This window comes from Phyllopteryx taeniolatus, chromosome 16, assembly GCF_024500385.1.
Source record: "Phyllopteryx taeniolatus isolate TA_2022b chromosome 16, UOR_Ptae_1.2, whole genome shotgun sequence".
NCBI lineage: Eukaryota > Metazoa > Chordata > Actinopteri > Syngnathiformes > Syngnathidae > Phyllopteryx > Phyllopteryx taeniolatus.
Genome location: NC_084517.1, coordinates 11,318,157 through 11,329,309, shown reverse-complemented (window position 1 = coordinate 11,329,309; position 11,153 = coordinate 11,318,157).

Here is an 11,153-nt window from a genome sequence, read left to right as displayed (position 1 = left end):
TGGCAATTTAGAGTCTCCAATTAATGCATGTTTTTGGGATGTGGGAGGAAACCGGAGTGCCCGGAGAAAACCCACGCAGGTACGGGGAGAACATGCAAACTCCACACAGGCGGCGACGGGGATTGAACCCCGCACCTCAGAACTGAGAGGCTGACGCTCTAACCAGTCGCCCACCGTGCCGCCACTTTTACTTGTCTTTTTTAATAATTTTTTTTAAATTGAAGTATCTGTAATTTTAAGTACAAAGTGCATGCTTTTACCACCACCATTGTTGCTCTCATTGCAAATGACATACAGTACTTCCTGGTCTGCGTTGTTTAACCTGTTTAGTTTCAGTTCCGAACAAAGAGCAGCATCAGCAACTATGAAATAAAGCATATGTTATGCCAATGTCAGGAATTTCCAAGGCGGTCCAGTGTGTGTTACAGGTGTGACCGTGTGAACCTGGAAAACATTGCAGGGCAGCATTCCATCCATCAATCTTTTTCCACAGCATGTGTCTGATCATGTCTCAGCGTCAGGGCCACATGTTTCAGACACACAAATAATAGCGTACGGTCTTTAAATCAAGCGCTATGAAGAGACATGACTGAAAAAGTTGACTGAGCTATTAATAGACACCTTCATGCATAGAAGGTTGAAAATGTAATCCGAGAGGAAATTTAAAAAATCATGAAATATTGTTTAAGCTGTGTTTGTCACATGTTGCATTAAGGTTTTTGTTTCCCTTTCCGATTCCGGTCCATGTTTAGATCCTTTCTCTTATACAGGCTCATATTTGGTGCTATGAAAGGATGTGTGTATGTATGAATGTATGTATATATGTAAGGAGACAAATCGAAAGCAAGGCTGATTTAGTAGCGCTTGTATTTATTCTCAACCAGGAATATACACTCTTCCTGGATATTCCGCTGTACAGTAATTGGAAACAACCACCTGATATCTAACAAATGCTATACACAAATCTTAACATTCAGCACTCGGAGCTGGGCAATGATCCCACTGTCAAGAATATTGTAAAGCAGAGCCTCTGCACTTTGTTAAAGAATATTGTAAAGCAGAGCCTCTGCACTTTGTTATTATACAAGGTGAGACTGAATGTATAATTCAAAAGCCAGATTTTGGACCCGAGTGAAAACGGGTAAATAAAACTCACGTGACCCCAGAATACAATATGTGACAGTTGCATGTTTACACCACTGCACTCACTATAAGTGTCTGTGGTGACTGGTGAATTTAAAAAAATAATACCCCGAACTGTGTGCCATTACGTACCTCCAGTTTCAGCCAATAGAGGTCAGGCGTGCTATAATTTTGAATGAAAATAACTTGCAGGAGGTTTTATTGTAACGAAAAGCCTGCAATAATGTCGGTGGTTAGATGTGAAGTAGACATAAAAGTCACAATTAAACTATGTATTGTCACAGGCCAAGACATTAGTAATCTATGTAATCTAATGAGAGCCTACAGTGCAACGTTACAAAGGTTCCAATTCTAATTAAGCCCTCTTAAAGACACTTGCTGTCTTCATGGCTTCACTTGTGCAGTTGAATTAGATCAGAGAAGAAAATATATCACTCAGAACAACAACAAGGTTTTAAATGCTGCAAACCACACTGTCAAATCATCACAAACAAAAGTGATTTGCTAAGTTTCACAGTAGGAGAGCAGATGAATGATCTGTTTGTGTTTTGGAACTAGAAAACTTACTCCTATTTTGTTCCTTTTTCACTCTTTCAGCACCCTGTGAAATACTTCAGTGCTGTCTCAAAGCAAACAGCTGCTGTGGGATATCCTGTACGCATTGCCCTTCTCTCTACTTTTCTACAGTTCTCCTTAGCAGCCACAAACATACAGTGCATAAATCCACATTGTGGCAATTAACTGCTTGGGGCATTTCAAAGTAAAAAAAACCAAACAATAATTCCTTTAGAAACCTGCACAGAATGGGAATTCAGTAGGATTTTGAACAAAATGTAAATGGCCAGAATACCCAAAAATGTTTGGGGTAAATAATTGCTTAACTCTAACCAAATCACATAAAACAACTTTTTGTATGATTTCCTACTAAATTATTGTGCCATCACGTTGAATCAAAACACATGCACACAAAATCTAATAAAGATTTGCTGTTGGCTTCAACATGGTATCCTGTACACTGTATGCTGTGTACTGTCCTCTCATGAAAATGAACATTTTGGACTCACTTCTCTCTTAGTCATGATTGAGTAGAGTGTGTCATTTTTAAGTGATTAATAAACAGATTAAAAAAAAGACAACTCTGTTTTATGACCATGTCTAATTTAGGACTACATCAACAGCTGAAATGGCTTTTACTCAAATATTATGGACACATTAGGATGCACTTTAGTTTCCATAGTATGTATATAATAATGTGTTCTCACAAGCATTTAGTGGGAAATCATATAAATACTACAGTATCATACATTGTCCAACATCATGCGCTACTTTTGAGGCAGCCGCATTATAGTCCACGTACATGGCTGATATGGCAAAATACTTATTAGACTTTGCAGCTATAGCATGTGTTTTTTTGTTGTTGTTTGTTGTTTGTTTTTGCCATAATTTTGGTTAAGGGGCTAGGTTATGTGACATCCACCTTGGGTGTGTTGCTACAGGACTCAGCATTATTCTGGAATGTGTCTGCTGATGCTGAACGAATGACAATTTAATATTTGGCCCAAATATTCGTGAGTATTTGTTGCCTTGCTTTCTGATCTTGAGAATGTCCCTTCGAATATTTAACGAGCACTTTCTTAACAACTCCAGGGGTCTTCATGCAAGAGTGAATTTAGCTCTGAAAATGATGCAAACTGAGATCCACCATCATTCCACTCAACCTGTGCCTGCTTCTGGATTTACACATGCATAGAAACAGTACATCTCACTCACTGACAGTGAGGCAGACACATTGCTGGCTCTCTGCCATCATGAAATATTCAGCACAATTCATTCTATTCTATGTAGCATATATCGGAACTAAATATATAAAAGGCACATTTTCTGGTACATTTAAAGGGCCTAGCAAGCACAATAGTGAAGGAGAGCACCTCGCTGCAGTGTGGGGTGGACATCTGCCTCAACCAGTTAGGAGCTGTGCTGTTTTAGCATGAAGAGCAGGAAAAATGTTAAGCAACAACCTCTTAGGTAAGCTACAGTATATATATACTAGAAAAAACTACAATACTCCATTACTGCGGGAAGTGTCTTGTTCTTCCAATTCTCTTCCATTGTCAAAAACATTAGTAACAAATCGATTGAATTGTTGGGATTTCTTTTACTTTGTGGAGTTACGTGGTTCAACTCGCAAAGCCCTAGTGGGAGAAACCAAATCTATATATTGTAAAGGGAACGCATATAAAACGTTTTTGTTTGTTGAGAATGTATACTGTCGTTAGAACTTCCTGCAGATTGCATGTTTGGTTAATACCAGAGTAGATGGATCTTTTTTTCATCCATTCATCCATCTTATATAGAATGCAGCCCTATGGGGGGCACAAGTCAGTGCAAACTGTAGGCCGGTCCCAAGCCCGGATAAATGCAGAGGGTTGCGTCAGGAAGGGCATCCGGCTTAAAACCTTGCCAAACAAATATGAGCGTTCATCCAAAGAATTCCATACCAGATCGTTCGTGGCCCGGGTTAACAACGTCCGCCACCGGCGCCGTCAACCTGCAGGGCGCCGTTGGAAATTCAGCTACTGTGGGTCGAAGTCAAAGAAGAAGAAGAGGTGGAAAGCGGGTTCTTCGGCAGAAAGAGAAGAGGAAAACACAGAGCCTAGAACTGAATGTGGGGACTTTGAATGTTGGGACTATGACAGGAAAATCTCGGGAGTTGGTTGACATGATGATTAGGAGAAAGGTTGATATATTGTGTGTCCAGGAGACCAGGTGGAAAGGCAGTAAGGCTAGAAGTTTAGGGGCAGGGTTTAAATTATTTTACCATGGTGTAGATGGGAAGAGAAATGGAGTCGGGGTTATTTTAAAAGAAGAGTTGGCTAAGAATGTCTTGGAGGTCAAAAGAGTATCAGATCGAGTGATGAGGCTGAAATTTGAAATTGAAGGTGTCATGTGTAATGTGATTAGTGGCTATGCCCCACAGGTAGGATGTGACCTAGAGGTGAAAGAGAAATTCTGGAAGGAGCTAGATGATGTAGTTCTGAGCATCCCAGACAGAGAGAGAGTCGTAATTGGTGCAGATTGTAATGGACATATTGGTGAAGGTAATAGGGGTGATGAAGAAGTGATGGGTAAGTACGGCATCCAGGAAAGGAACTTGGAGGGACAGATGGTGGTAGACTTTGCAACAAGGATGCAAATGGCTGTAGTGAACACTTTTTTCCAGAAGAGGCATGAACATAGAGTGACCTACAAGAGCGGAGGTGGATTACATCTTGTGCAGACGATGTAATCTGAAGGAGGTTACCAACTGTAAGGTAGTGGTAGGGGAGAGTGTGGCAAGACAGCATAGGATGGTGGTGTGTAAGATGACTCTGGTGGTGGGGAGGAAAATTAGGAAGACAAAGGCAGAGAAGAGAACCATGTGGTGGAACCTGAGACAGGACGAGTGTTGTGCAGCTTTTCGGAAAGAGGTGATACAGGCTCTCGGTGGACCGGAGGAGCTTCCAGAAGACTGGACCACTGCAGCCAAGGTGATCAGAGAAGCAGGCAGGAGAGTACTTGGTGTATCTTCTGGCAGGAAAGGAGAGAAGGAGACTTGGTGGTGGAACCTCACAGTACAGGAAATCATACAAGGAAAACGGTTAGCTAAGAAGAAGTGGGACACTGAGAGGACCGAGGAGAGGCGAAAGGAATACATTGAGATGCGACACAGGGCAAAGGTAGAGGTGGCAAAGGCAAAACAAGAGGCATATGATGACATGTATGGCAGGTTGGACACTAAAGAAGGAGAAAAGGATCTATACAGGCTGGCCAGACAGAGGGATAGAGATGGGAAGGATGTGCAGCAGGTTAGGGTGATTAAGGATAGAGATGGAAATATGTTGACTGGTGCCAGCAGTGTGCTAGGTAGATGGAAAGAATACTTCGAGGAGTTGATGAATGAGGAAAATGATAGAGAAGGGAGAGTAGAAGAGGCAAGTGTGGTGGACCAGGAAGTGGCAATGATTAGTAAGGGGGAAGTTAGAAAGGCATTAAAGAGAATGAAAAATGTAAAGGCAGTTGGTCCTGATGACATTCCTGTGGAGGTATGGAAGCATCTAGGAGAGGTGGCTGTGGAGTTTTTGACCAGCTTGTTCAATAGAATTCTAGTGTGTGAGAAGATGCCTGAGGAATGGAGGAAAAGTGTACTGGTGCCCATTTTTAAGAACAAAGGTGATGTGCAGAGCTGTGGCAACTATAGAGGAATAAAGTTGATGAGCCACACAATGAAGTTATGGGAAAGAGTAGTGGAGGCTAGACTCAGGACAGAAGTGAGTATTTACGAGCAACAGTATGGTTTCATGCCTAGAAAGAGTACCACAGATGCATTATTTGCCTTGAGGATGTTGATGGAAAAGTATAGAGAAGGTCAGAAGGAGCTACATTGTGTCTTTGTAGATCTAGAGAAAGCCTATGACAGAGTACCCAGAGAGGAACTGTGGTACTGCATGCGGTAGTCTGGAGTGGCAGAGAAGTATGTTAGAATAATACAGGACATGTACGAGGGCAGCAGAACAGCGGTGAGGTGTGCTGTAGGTGTGACAGAAGAATTTAAGGTGGACGTGGGACTGTATCAGGGATCAGCCCTGAGCCCCTTCCTTTTTGCCGTGGTGATGGATAGGCTGACAGATGAGGTTAGACTGGAATCCCCGTGGACCATGATGTTTGCAGATGACATTGTGATCTGCAATGAAAGCAGGGAGCAGCTGGAGGAACAGTTAGAAAGATGGAGGCATGCACTGGAAAGAAGAGGAATGGAGATTAGCCGAAGTAAAACAGAATATATGTGCATGAATGAGAGGGGTGGTGGGGGAAGAATGAGGCTACAGGGAGAAGAGATAGCAAGGGTAGAGGACTTTAAATACTTGGGGTCAACCGTCCAGAGCAATGGTGAGTGTGGTCAGGAAGTGAAGAAACGGGTCCAAGCAGGTTGGAACGGGTGGAGGAAGGTGTCAGGTGTGTTATGTGACAGAAGAGTCTCTGCTAGGATGAAGGGCAAAGTTTATAAAACAGTGGTGAGGCCAGCCATGATGTATGGATTAGAGACAGTGGCACTGAAGAGACAACAGGAAGCAGAGCTGGAGGTGGCAGAAATGAAGATGTTGAGGTTCGCTCTTGGAGTGACCAGGTTGGATAAAATTAGAAATGAGCTCATCAGAAGGACAGCCAAGGTTCGATGTTTTGGAGACAAAGTTAAAGAGAGCAGACTTCAATGGTTTGGACACGTCCAGAGGAGAAATAGTGAGTATATTTGTAGAAGGATGATGAAGATGGAGCTGCCAGGCAAGAGAGCTAGAGGAAGACCAAAGAGAAGGTTGATGGATGTCGTGAGGGAAGACATGATGGCAGTTGGTGTTCGAGAGGAGGATGCAGGAGATAGGCTTACATGGAAAAGGATGACGCGCTGTGGCGACCCCTAACGGGACAAGCCGAAAGGAAAAGAAGAAGAAGAAGATCCATCTTATATAGGGCAACGGCTTCAAACCCCCAACCTCAGAACCATTTAAAAAAATTTAAATATATGTTAAACATGGTGGCACGGTGGGCGACTGGTTAGAGCGTCAGCCTCACAGTTCTGAGGACCGGGGTTCAATCCCCGCCTGTGTGGAGTTTGCATGTTCTCCCCGTGCTTGCGTGGGTTTTCTCCGGGCACTCCGGTTTCCTCCCACATCCCAAAAACATGCATTAATTGGAGACTCTAAATTGCCCGTAGGTGTGAATGTGAGTGTGAATGGTTGTTTGTATGTGTCCTGCGATTGGCTGGCAACCAGTTCAGGGTGTACCCCGCCTCCTGCCCGATGATAGCTGGGATAGGCTCCAGCACGCCCGCGACCCTAGTGAGGAGAAGCGGCTCAGAAAATGGATGGATGGATGTTAAACATGCTTCCCATGGGCTCACCACCTGTGAGAGGGGCCATAGGGGTCGGGTGCATTGCGAGCTGGGCGGTGCCCGAAGGCGGGGACCTTGGCAATCCGATCCCCGGCTCCAGAAACTGGCTCTAGGGATGTGAAATGTCACCTCTCTGGCAGGGAAGGAGCCCAACCTGGTGTGTGAGGTTGAGAGGTTCCGACTAGATAGAGTCGGACTCGCCTCCACACACAGCTTGGGCTCTGGTACCAGTCCTCTTGAGAGGGGTTGGACTTTCTTCCACTCTGGAGTTGCCCACGGTGAGAGGCGCCGAGCAGGTGTGGGTATACTTATTGCCCCCCGGCTCGGCGCCTGTACGTTGGGGTTCACCCCGGTGGATGAGAGGGTAGCCTCCCTCCGCCTTTGGGTGGGGGGACGGGTCCTGACTGTTGTTTGTGCCTATGCACCAAACAGCAGTTCAGAGTACCCACCCTTTTTGGAGTCCTTGGAGGGGGTGCTGGAGAGCACTCCCACTGGGGATTCCATCGTTCTGCTGGGGGACTTCCATGCTCACGTGGGCAATGACAATGAGACCTGGAAGGGCGTGATTGGGAGGAACGGCCCCCCCGATCAGAACCCGAGCGGTGTTCTGTTATTGGACTTCTTTGCTCATCACGCATTGTCCATAACGAACACCATGTTCAAGCATTGGCACCAGGACACCCTAGGATCGCAGTTCGATGATCGACTTTCTGGTCGTGTCATCGGACTTGCGGCCGCATGTCTTGGACACTCAGGTGAAGAGAGGGGCTGAGCTGTCAACAGATCACCACCTCGTGGTGAGTTGGCTCCGATGTTGGGAAAAGATGCCGGTCCAACGTGGCAGGCTCAAACGTATTGTGAGGGTCTGCTGGGAACGTCTTGCAGAATCCCCTGTCAGAATAAGTTTCAAATCCCACCTTTGCTCACATTCCGGGAGAGGCGGGGAGTCCGAGTGGACCATGTTCTGCGCCTCCATTGCTGAGGCGGCTGTAAGGTGGTCGGTGCCTGTCATGGCGGCAATCCCCGAACCCGTTGGTGGACACCAACACTGAGGGATGCTGTCAAGCTGAAGAAGGAGTCCTATCGGGCCTTTTTTTCCTGAGACAGCTGATGGGTACCGGCTGGCCAAGCGAAATGCGGCTTTGTTGGTCGCTGAAGCAAAAACCTGGGTATGGGAGAAGATCGGTGAGGCCATGGAGAAAGACTTCCGGATGGCTTCGAGGAAATTCGGGTCCACCATCTCAGGAGGAGGAAACAGTGCACCACCAACACTGTGTATAGTGGGGATGGGGCGCTGCTGACTTTGACTCGGGACGTTGTGAGTCGGTGGGGAGAATCCTTCGAAGACCTCCACAATTCCACTGACACGCCTTCCCATGAGGAAGCAGAGTCTGAGTTCTCTGAGGCGGGCTCTCCTATCTCTGGGGTCACCGAAGTGGTTCAAAAGCTCCTCAGTGGCAAGTCCTGGGGGTGAATGAGATTCGCCCTGACTTCCTTAAGGTTCTGGATGTTGTGGGGCTGTCCTGGTTGACACGCCTCTGCAACATCGCGTGGACATCGGGGACGGTGCCTCTGGATTGGCAGACTGGGGTGGTGGTACCCCTATTTAAGAAGGGGGACCGGAGGGTGTGTTCCAACTACAGGAGGATCACACTCCTCCGCCTCCCTGGTAAGGTCTATTCAGGGGTGCTGGAGAGGAGGTTCCGTCGGGAAGTCGAATCTCAGATCCAGGAGGAGCAATGTGGTTTTCGTCCTGGCCGTGGAACAGTGGACCAGCTCTACGCCCTCGGCAGGGTCCTCGAGGGTGCATGGGAGTTTGCCCAACCAGTCTACATGTGTTTTGTGGACTTGGAGAAGGCGTTCGACCCTGTCCCTCGGGGAGTCCTGTGGGAGGTGCTTTGGGAGTATGGGGTAACGAACGCCCTGATACGGGCTGTTCGGTCCCTGTACGACCGGAGTCAGAGTTTGGTCCGCACATCCGGCAGTAAGTCGGACTCATTCCCGGTGAGGGTTGGACTCCGCCAAGGCTGCCCTTTGTCACCGATTCTGTTTATAACTTTTATGGACAGAATTTCAAGGCGCAGCTGAGGCGTAGATGGGGTCCGGTTTGGTGGCCTCAGTGTTGCATCTCTGCTTTTTGCGGATGATGTGGTTCTGTTGGCTTCATCAGGCCGTGACCTCCAACTCTCATTGGAGCAGTTCGCAGCCGAGTGTGAAGCGGCTGGGATGAGAATCAGCACCTCCAAATCTGAGACCATGGTCCTCAGTCGGAAAAGGGTGGCATGCCCTCTTCAGGTCGGGGATGAGATCCTGCCCCAAGTGGAGGAGTTCAAGGATCTTGGGGTCTTGTTCACGAGTGAGGGAAGAATGGAACGGGAGATTGACAGGCGGATCGGTTCAGCGTCTGCACTGATCCGGACATTGTATCGGTCTGTTGTGGTAAAGAAGGAGCTAAGCCGAAAGGCGAAGCTCTCAATTTACCGGTCGATATACGTTCCTACACTCACCTATGGACATGAGCTGTGGGTCGTGACCGAAAGAACAAGATCCCAGATACAAGCGGCCGAAATGAGTTTCCTCCGCAGGGTGTCCGGGCTCTCCCTTAGAGATAGGGTGAGAAGCTCGGTCATCCGGGAGGACCTCAGAGAAAATGAATGGATGGATGTTAAACATGTTCAGTATGGACTCTGGTTTCCTCCCACGTTCCAAAAACAACGTGTTAAATTTAAAGACTAAATTGTCTTGAGTTGTAAATGAGTGTGAATGATTTCTTTGTCTGTATGTGTCCTGTAATTGACTGGCAGCCAGTCCAGGGTCTACCCCAACTCTAACCCAAAATCAGGTGGAATAAGCTCCAGCTCACGCACAACTCTAATTAGGATGAGCACTATAGAAAATGGATGGAGGAATATTTATCTTGACCTGTGACTCAGTGAATTTGTTTATTATTTTTGTTTAGGTTCTCCAGTAAACAGGTTGTCCACTAAAATAATCCCCGATTTGAAACATATACAGTATAAAATGTAACTTTATTGTAATCTTCCTTCACACTCATATCCATGATTTCATAAAGTTTTATGTTGTATAGAGTAAGTAGCATTACACTCAATGTTCACTCCTTTGGTTATTCTGCAAACGCGAATGCAATAGTGTGTCCACTCTGTGCAGCCTGTCATTTTTCAGCTCAGCCAGGTTTGCAAGAAAGGGAAGCACATAACTTTCGCTTTGTAAATAAATAACTCACAAGCATTTAGATTCGGCGACATTGCAGCCGACTTGCATGCAGAACAACCGAACGCACGGCCCATCTATCTGTTAGGCAGGGGCTCATTGAGAAATCTCCTAACAGTGAAACACCAGTGTGGCATCTTGCTGAAAAAGGTACTCACCACCATCAGCATCTTGAAGGACAGCAATTGATGAAACTTATAGTTTATGCTTTTTTATATATATAGTACAGTACACTGATCAGCACATTCCTTTTGCTAAGTTAAAGAAGCATGGAAGTGGATTTGAAGTTATTTCATTTTGCATAATCAATTAGAAAATATTCAACAAAACCTTATCTTATTTTATTTGAACCTTTTGCGAGTCAATATCCCATGATTAAAAATGACACAGTCCTGTTATTTTAGCTCATTCGCAGTGTACTGCATGAGTTAGGCTTGTTTTAATGTTAACTTATGTTGTTTTAATGACCAAATTTAATCTTGTACCAGAAGTTAATTTGCTGTTTCCAAACCAGGGAGGCCTGTCTTTTGAATTTGTGCGGCTTCAGAATAATTACCATCTACTGCCTCATTCTTGTCAGAGCACTCACTGCTGATTGCACAAACTCTGAGCTCGCTACAATGTGGTCGTTCAAACACAAATACGATGCTGCCCCTTTCACCATTGGCTGTATTCTTACACGAATACATGTGAAAACACCTTTAAAGTTTTGCTTTGGACCTAGAAATGCACATGCATAGAGATCAACATCCGACTGAGAGTAGACACAAACCACAAACCTAATGACACAAATGTTCATACACAGGAAGTGCCTCCCACTCTCTTATCCTGTGTGCAGTCTCTCTCTTTTTGT